This window comes from Microplitis mediator, chromosome 11 (assembly GCF_029852145.1).
Source record: "Microplitis mediator isolate UGA2020A chromosome 11, iyMicMedi2.1, whole genome shotgun sequence".
In the NCBI taxonomy this organism is placed as follows: domain Eukaryota; kingdom Metazoa; phylum Arthropoda; class Insecta; order Hymenoptera; family Braconidae; genus Microplitis; species Microplitis mediator.
In genome coordinates, this window is record NC_079979.1 from 4,195,605 (window position 1) to 4,205,464 (window position 9,860).

The following is a 9,860-nucleotide window of genomic DNA, read 5'->3' on the forward strand; positions in this document are numbered from 1 at the left end:
GCTTCGTTTATGTTTTATTTATAAAACACTAGAATTACTCCTATTTCACTGAAACATACATGTTAGTCTTTAAAAAATACTAACAATTGTTAAAGTGGTGCTGTTTAAAGCATTTGCTTATTACAACACTTGAAAATTTTAAATTAACATTATTTATTCACAAAATTGAATAATAACTTTTAATTTTCAACCATCCTCTCATTTTTGTAAATATTACTCTCGCTAGATATTTTTATCAAAGCGACTTGGTTTTTATACACGTAAACGTGATATTTTATTCTTGCTCGGAAACAAGTAAGTCAATACTCAGTTTCATATTTGTATACTTTATTAAAGTTATACATAATATTATATAAACGCCGTAGCGATTTACCACATAAAGAGTCATTCAGTCATAGACATCGACCCGTGGTAGTGTTACGTTAATAGTATACAACTTGCCGTAGTCAGTATCTGTCAGCTCTTACTCGAGCCACTCCAACTGACTACTCTTTCATACTAGTACGAGCCGGCGTCTAAAAAGATTGTAGTTGCGCACTAACTTTCGGCCGCGTGAGCGACGGCGGATACAACGGTAGCTCCCTGTATCTAAATTACCTGTTCGTACTTAATTATTTTTTCAATATAAAATTATTTATTTAAATACACATAGTATTATTATTATTATTAATTTTTTGTTTTTTTTAAATTAAGTAAATAAATAATTTTTTTGTTTTAATTATTTGACATTTTTAATTAAAAAGTCAACTACTTCTTAAATAAATTCTAATCATATTTATCAATATGTATTATATTTTATATATGTTTTATTAATATATAATCATTTTTACTATATTCACTTGAAAATAAAAAAAATTAAAATTAAGTTTATCTTCAATTTTTTCATACTTATATTATGTACTCTTATATTATCAAAAATTATTAAACTATAGTAGACTATATTAAATTCGTTTTTTTAGTTTCTACAGTTAAATATCCAAAAACGAATTAAAAATTATATAACTTTCTAATAAGTCATTTTCAACTTTTATATTAATTTTTCATTTATATATGTAATTATAATAAGTAAATAATTTTAATTTTACTTATGTTAAACATTGCTTTAATTGATAAAAATTTTTAATAGAATCGCATTAAAATATATAGTGTTTTTATTATAAACCAACTATTGATTTCTTTTTTTTTTTTTTTCAAAACAGTCATAGCGTTAATTGATTTTTTTTTTTTATTTCTTTGTTTCAATCTTTTAATGTTTTTCTATTTATTTGTTTATTTTTTTTATTTAACGATATATATTAACTAAAAACATAAAATGATTTCAAATTCTCCTATTTAGTCTTTTTTATAAATTGAAATTCTTAACTAGTTTAAAATTAAAGTTAATCGATTCTGAGTAATTAATATGTATCCATAGAAAAAAACATCTTTAGATTAATTTCAATAACATTTTTTGTTTATTAGCTTTTATTTCTGTTGTCTTAATCTTTTAAATGATCATTCGATTCATTTTTATAAAATTTCAGGTTCAATAGAACGACTTTTTTTTTTTTTTTTTTTATATAATAGCGACTTTATCCAATTTTTTTTTTTTTTTTTCGCAAAACAATAAAAAAAAATTTATATTAATTATTTTGGATGAACGTAATTAGACAAAAAAAAATTATTTAATTGATATTGCCACATATACAATAGCTTAATAATTAATGAATTTGTTTTCTAACCATAATAATATAAATATACGAACAATTTATGTTATTACAATGATTCATTATAAATATTTATAAAAACTTAATTTTTACTCAATAATTATTAATAGTAAACTTAAAAATAAATTATGAAAATTAAAAAAATTTCGTATTTATAAATCGTAAATATCTAAGTTATGTTGATCAAGATGTACTGAATTAACGTGAGCCAACCGTTACCTGTTGTTAAATATGTTATTTCTAGCCTGGCAGATATCATTTTCATGTTTCGACGATTTTTTATTTTATTTTACTCATTTATTAATCCAAATAAATTAATTAGTCATAATTTAATCTATTAGTTCTATTATACAACGTTTAAAGCTTACATTTAATAAAAAAATATATGATTGTAAAAATAATTCGTTGCTATAGTACTGCATATTTTAGGTTACTAACTATCATATATCTTTTGAGTTGTCGGTAATATTCTACTTTGAATTTATTAGTGAAATAATTGAAAATTTTATTAGCAAGAAGACCTATTGATTTTAGTATAATCTCCGTTTTTAATAAGTATGTATGTGTTCCTTATGAATCCTTTATTTTTTTTTAATTATTCATCAACTTACTTTTATAATTTCTACAGCATTCAAAACAAAAACATTTATGCACATATATAAGGCTGATTAAAAAAAATGGACTATTTTTTTTTTTTTTTTTATATCTCCTGTGAAATATATTCAGAGAGACAAGAAAAAACGCCTGTAAAAATCAGAGCTCTTAATATTAATATTCAGAGGTCGCGCATCACAAATTTCTATTTCCCATTTAAATAACATAGGAAAAATTATTTTTCAATTTCATAATTTTATATCTTAAGAACTAATGGACAAATTCCAATGACTAAAGCATATTTTTGTAGGAAATTTAACGCTCTACAAAAACGGTCCCTACAAAATTTTCGATAATCATACTCCTTTAAAAGTTATTCGAGGTCAAAGTTGAACTTACAAAAAAATTGAATGTTTTTTTTTTTCTTTTTGATGATACTATTAATCTTTTATTAATATTTTGTTATGAAGAGGTCAGATTTGTGAACATTTACATTTTTAAATAGTTAAGTGCATCAGTTATGGGTTCTCCATGGTAACATATTTATTTTTCAACATCGCATTATCTATAATATTTTCAAATACAGACTATTTCAAGGTTGTTTTATTACAATCTGGGAAACTACGACGATGTTCTTGGACGACTTGCAATAGATACTGTAATTCTTCTTCGTTCTTGGTTAAACAGTTGTTGTAATCTACAATCAGAGCAATACCACGTTCTGCTGAGTTATTAACTACCGTGTGTTGGTAATTTTTGCCCAAAAAGAAAAAAAAACATTCAATTTTTTTGTAAGTTCAACTTTGACCTCGAATAACTTTTAAAGGAGTATAATTATCGAAAATTTTGTGAGGACCTTTTTTGTAGAGCGTTAAATTTCCTAAAAAAATATGCTTCAGTCATTGGAATTTGTCCATTAGTTCTTAAGATATAAAATTATGAAATTGAAAAATAATGTTTCTTATGTTATTTAAATGGGAAATAGAAATTTGCGATGCGCGACCGTTAAATATTAATATTAAGAGCTCTGATTTTTACAGGCGTTTTTTCTCGTCTCTCTGAATATATTTCACAGGGGATATCAATAAAATAAAAATAGTCCATTTTTTTTTGGACCACTCTAAAATATATATATTAAGGTGATCCAAAAAATAACAAATTTTTTTTTTTTCTTCCAAACAGGTTCAAAAGTTTCATTTAGATAAAAAAAGACGTCTGTAAAAATTAGAGCTCTTAATATTAACATTAAGAGGTTCCTCATCGCACTTTTCTATTTCCCATAAGAATAACATGGGAAAAATTTTTTTTACGTCTTCTGATTTTTATAAGTAGCTAACGATGCGTCATAGGAATAATTGGCAGGCATATTTTTGTAGGTAATTGAATGCTCTACAAAAAAAGGTTCTTATCATTTTTTGAGGAATCTATTTGTTCAAAAGTTATTTGAGGTTGAAGTCGAATTCATATTAAATTTTGAGATTTTCTACTTTTCCGGCGAAACTATCAGACTTATTACAAAATATCATCAGACCTTTTTTGTAAACAATTTTATTCCCTAAAAGTTATTTCTAATAAAGTTTTTTCAAATTCCGCATTGTTTTCTAGTTATTTTTATTTTAATGTCATGCTCATAAAAAAAAGAGTCTTCTGATCGATTTTAGGAATTACCCCAAACTAATTAAAAATAAAAATAATTTTTAATTATTAAATTTAATTCAGGTTTGGCCTCTTTGGAGTATCGACGGACCCCCGGTGGGCCTTGGTCGTCGATTATTTTATTGTAATTATTTATTTTGGATAGTGAATGGATAGGTCATAGTGCACAGAAAAAAAGGATTACTAGAACTAAAGAATTTACGTTCTTCCCAAATTTTTTCTTGAATCAAGCTTACATTTTGTTTTTGATTCAAATAACAACAAAATTTGGATTTAGAAGCTAATTTCTTTATTGAATAAATAACTATCTCGATTCAAGAATAGAATTATTAAGCTTGAAAAACTTTTGTTTTTGTTTAAAAACAATTCAGACTTATCTCAAGTATTTTTTTATTCGGTTTAAAGTATTTAGATTTTTGATTCCAGTATTTTTTCTTGGCTTAATATAATTTAATTTTCGACTCAATTATTTTTTTTTCTTGGTTTAAAGAGATTTGATTCTTAGCCCAAGTATTTTTTTTCTTGGTTTAAAGTGATTTTATTCTCAGCCCAAGTATTTTTTTTCTTGGTTTAAAGTGATTTGATTCTCAGCTCAAGTATTTTTTTCTCTTGGTTTTTCAAGAAATAATTTTTCCTGTATAAAAAAATTATTTAACTCTGTGCGACTTATTTATCCCTCCCTGGAGAGGTTAAATGTCATTTTTTTACCATCGGTAAAGAAGGAATTTTAATTTTTTTGACGTATGATGAGACTCGAACCGCCGACCCTTAGATAGAGATCCAGTTTAAGTCATGTGCTTTAGACCACTCGGCCACCACACGCATTTGAAAGTAAAAATTTATTCTTTTACTTAAGGGGGGGGGGGTAGAGTTTTAAAATTATTTAAAAAAAATTTTTTTTTAAATTTTTTTTCTGAATGAATAATATGTCAAGAATATTGTGTACAAATTTTAAATCAATACGAGTAAAACTAACGGAGTTACGGCGTTTCAAATGACCGGCCGGGATACCTGATTTTTATACCTGCCCGACCTGCCCCTACATACCCGTAGTAAAAATCAGCTGCAACTGAGCTCACTGATCTCTCAATCATTAAATTCAAAAAAAATTTTTTTAAATTTTGTAAAATCACGGAATGCAGCGACGTAAACGTGTTAAAAATTATAGGATGTTGGTTTTGTAAATTTCCAAAAGTTATTCCAAAAAAAAATTTTTTTGAAAAAATTTTTTTTTTGAAATTTTTGTTTCGAAAAAATAAGTTTTTTCTTTTTTGGAAATTCAAGCACTGTCTGCAATAAAATTGTGGACAAAGCTCCGCTAAAATGTTTGTTTTCATCTTGTTAAAGATTATGAGCTTTTCAGAGCAAAAAACGTGATCCTTTAATTTTTTTAAAAATTTGATCGCGTGAAACAAAAAAACGGCTGGTTTGATTAATCTGGCTCTCTGCAGGGTTTTTGTGGACATATTGAACTGTAAAATGCACAGTCAACATTATTGATTTCCACAATATTTTCGTTTCAGCGATTGATTTTCTAAAAAACCACAAAAAGCCCTTTTTTGTGGCATTTTTAAATTCATGTGACGATAGGAAAAATTTTTTTTTTTGAAAAGCAATGGCTAATCGTTGAAGGGAATTTATTCAAGTTTTTAAAACCCACCATCAACTTTCTGTGCGATCATTGGTTTCTGAGATATCGATAATCAAAGACAAAAGGATCCTTTTCCATTTGAAGACCGATATCTCGGCGAGAAGTGGACGTATCAAGGTCCATAAAAAAAGAAATTAAAGCTGAATAATCAAGTTATCCGACCCTTATAGTGGTTAAGCAAAAATAATTTTTTCCACGCCCGGAGACCAAAAAAAAAAAATTAAAAAAATTTGAAAATTTTTTTGCCGTTAGTTTTTCTAAGATTACTCAAAAACTGCTGACGCTAAAAAATTTTAAAGTTCTAATCCAAAAAGTAGATACTTGAAGCTACAATTTCCTTTTTGTTTTTTTTCTTGTACGACCATTTCTCTCAAAGTTAGAGCCTGTTGAAAATCGCCTAAAAATTTAGAATTTTTTTTTGATCCTTTAATTTTTTCCATTAGTGTAGTTTCACTCGGAAATTCCGAAAATAGCTGAATTTATAATAATTAAAATATGTACTTGCTAAACTTACAAATAATTATAACATATATGAAATAATTATTATTATCTTGCTTTTTAAATTTTATCTACTAAACCTTATAGCGTGGACAAAATATTCATTTCTTGTATAGGAGCGACAAAGATAGAGTACTGAGAAAAGAGTGGGAGAACCTCTGCGTGAATCCAAGAGAAAACTTACTTGGCTTAAGCTTGCAGTGCTCTTGGTTCGAGATTTGTATTTTAGTTCAAGTTATAACTGTTTATTGACTTAAAACATCGCATTACTTTATTCAACGTTGTAGCTTTCTTGTACTGAACATTTATATTTTTTGGTTAAAGTAACGAATATATTACAGTAAGGAACAATATTTATTAAATCAAGAAATTTTAATTATTAAATTAAGTAACTCAACTGTTGAATCAATCTTTGAAAATGTATTGAGTCAAAAATTTTTTTTTTTCGTTCAAGATTTAAAATCCAAGGAATTTTTTTACTTGCGTCAAGAAAATCTCGTTTTTCATTCCATACCTTCAAAAGTTTCTTGGCTTAAGAAAAATTTCTTTGAGCCAAATAATTTTTTTTTCTGTGTGTAGGTGAAAATATTGGGGTTCCAATCGGCACCCCAAAATAAGGTTGAATTAATTTAGAATTAATTATGTTTATTAACTGTATAGAGAGCAGAGGATCGAGCTCTATGAGCTCTCTCAAAGGACTGCTTATTTTTTCGTTATAAAAATATAATAAAGCCAACAGAGTTGACAAAATGTTGACGCTGCATCTCAGGTTCCCTGTGAAAGAATCGTCGTGGCCCGAGTCTCATGCATCGTCATCTGTTTTGACTACCCGCGAGCCACGGCGACTCTCTTATCGTAACCGATTTCCGTTATATTGCAAAAAAAATTAATTTAATAAAAATAATTAATTTATTTAATCAATAAAATATTACGGGAACGTAACACAATAATCTTCATTTCTTTGATCAAAAAGATCAATTATCGAAAAAAATTGAAAAAAAAAAAATTTTGAAAAAAATTTTTTTTTTTTTCAAAATTTTTTTTTTCAAAAATTTTTTTTTTCAAATTTTTTTTTTTTTGTTGTATCCGCAATGATTTATCATTGTCAAAAAAAATTCCTAAAATTTTTTTTACCGCTGTAACTGCATCTGCTTTAAATGTCAACTTAACAAACATACGCTTTAGGTAACTTTAAAGCCGGCGGTAACAAAAATTTTAAGAATTTTTTTTGACAATGTTAAATCATTGCAGATACAACAAAAAAAAAAAAATTTGAAAAAAAAAAAATTTTTGAAAAAAAAATAGTCTTCTGATCGATTTTAAGAGCTTGACATTAAAATAAAAATAACTAGAAAACAATGCGGAATTCGAAAAAACGTTATTTGAAATAACTTTTAGGGAATAAAATTGTCTACAAAAAAGGTCTGATGATATTTTGTAATAAGTCTGATAGTTTCGCCGGAAAAGTAGAAAATCTCAAAATTTAATATGAATTCGACTTCAACCTCAAATATCTTTTGAACAAATAGATTCCTCAAAAAATGATAAGAACCTTTTTTTGTAGAGCATTCAATTCCCTACAAAAATATGCCTGCCAATTAGTCCTATGACGCATCGTTAGCTACTTATAAAAATCAGAAGACGTAAAAAAAATTTTTCCCATGTTATTCTTATGGAAAATAGAAAAGTGCAATGAGGAACCTCTTGATGTTAATATTAAGAGCTCTAATTTTTACAGGCGTCTTTTTTTATCTAAATGAAACTTTTGAACCTGTTTGGAAGAAAAAAAAAAAAAATTTGTTATTTTTTGGATCACCCTAATATAGATATACAGTTTGCATGGAGTGACCGCTTCTCAATTCTTTTCAATCAGTATTTTTAACCAGGGTTTACCAATCAGGGATGAAAAGAGATAAATCCAAATCAAGATATTACCAATTTACCTGATTTATGTAATTGAAAAGTTATATAATTAATTAAATTACCGTTATTATTTGAATAAATAAGATATTTATATTTTATAATAGTAAATAGTAAAAATTTTTATTCATTATTAAAATATAAAATAAATTACCAACTGACATTATTCGTTATAGAAATTTCAGTTCAGTGGTGTACTTGTGTGGATAAATCATATACTTTTTTTTCTTACTTTTATTAATCGACCGATTATTTACTTTTGAAAATATTTGTAATTATAAACTATTAATTACTTTAATAAAATACGGTCTTTTATAGTAAACTCAATTAGTTTATGAAATTATAAGAATGTGACGGGTTACATCATTAACATCTCTGCGATACAAAAAGAATCACTTAAAAACGAAGAAATTTATTGGCAAAATAAGATCGCTTTCCAAAATAATCTGACTTCTGTTGTTATAATCATACACTGTTAAAAATAATTTAAAAATTACAATACAATAGGAATTGAATTTTCATAACTAGATATTTGAATTGTATTTTCAATAAAAAAAAAGCTTCAAATTTAATATACGGAATTTAATGATCAAGCTGGTATTCAAAATTAAAAAAAAAAATATGGATTTTAATATACGTATTTAAAATTTATACTTGTTTTTTAAATTTTCAAAGCAAGTATTGAAAATTCTAAGACATATTGAACTTTAACAATTCCATTTGAAATTTTATAATACTTATTTGAAAATTCAAATGGTTGTATATGAAATTTCCACGCGTGAAGTGCTACGCGTTCAGTAATCAAGGATTGTGTAGTGAAATATATAATATATGCGAGTAATGTGAGCGGTGTACATCAGATTTTATTATTGTTAAGTTTTTATTTACTCAATAATATAAAGTAAATAAAACTTGTGTCTAAACTGAACATCATCGACAGTATGATAAATGATAAAATGATACAGTATTAAATGTGATATAGCATAATGCTAATAAACATAATAGTTTTATAGTGATTTGAATATTGAAAGGTGATTTAACTTTAAAATAATTCTTCAATTTCTACCTTTTTAAGGGGGGGTAGGGTTTTTAAATTATTTAAAAAAAATTTTTTTTTTAATTTTTTTTCTGAATGAGCAATATGTCAAGAATATTTTGTACAAATTTTAAATCAATCCGAGTAAAACTAACGGAGTTACGGCGTTTCAAATGACCGGTCGGTATACCTGATTTTTATACCTGCCCGACCTGCCCCTACATACCCCTAGTAAAAATCAGCTGCAATTTTCTTTGTTCTTCCGAATCCCTTTCTCCGGCAGTGTGTCTTTCAAAGGATGTAAACTGATGACTCAATATAAGTATAAAAATTCATATTCTTTGATTGATAGTTTATTTCAAATTTTCACGAATAAAAAACTTTAAATGGATTTTCCCGAAAACGTTATTTTTAAAGTCCGTGAACATCATAACTCAAAATGTACTACACCGATCCCTTTGAAAATTTGAACATTACTTCTTCACATAAATCAACAGGTAACTACGAAGAGTTTTTTTTTGTTTTTCATTTTTTTCTATTTTTTAATAACAAATTAACCGCGATTATTTGAGCTAAAATCGCGTTTTTCACTTCCAAGTGCTGCAAAAAATTGAAAAAAAAAAAAAAAAAAAACTCTTCGTGGTTACCTCGAGAAATACATCAACTTTAAAATGCATATCAATTTTTTTTTTTCCGATGATCCGGTAACGAGTTATGATGTTCACCGCAAAACGACTTTTTTTCGAGGCGCCTCCGGAGATTAACGTCACCAGCTTATTAATCAATATTTTTCGTTGAA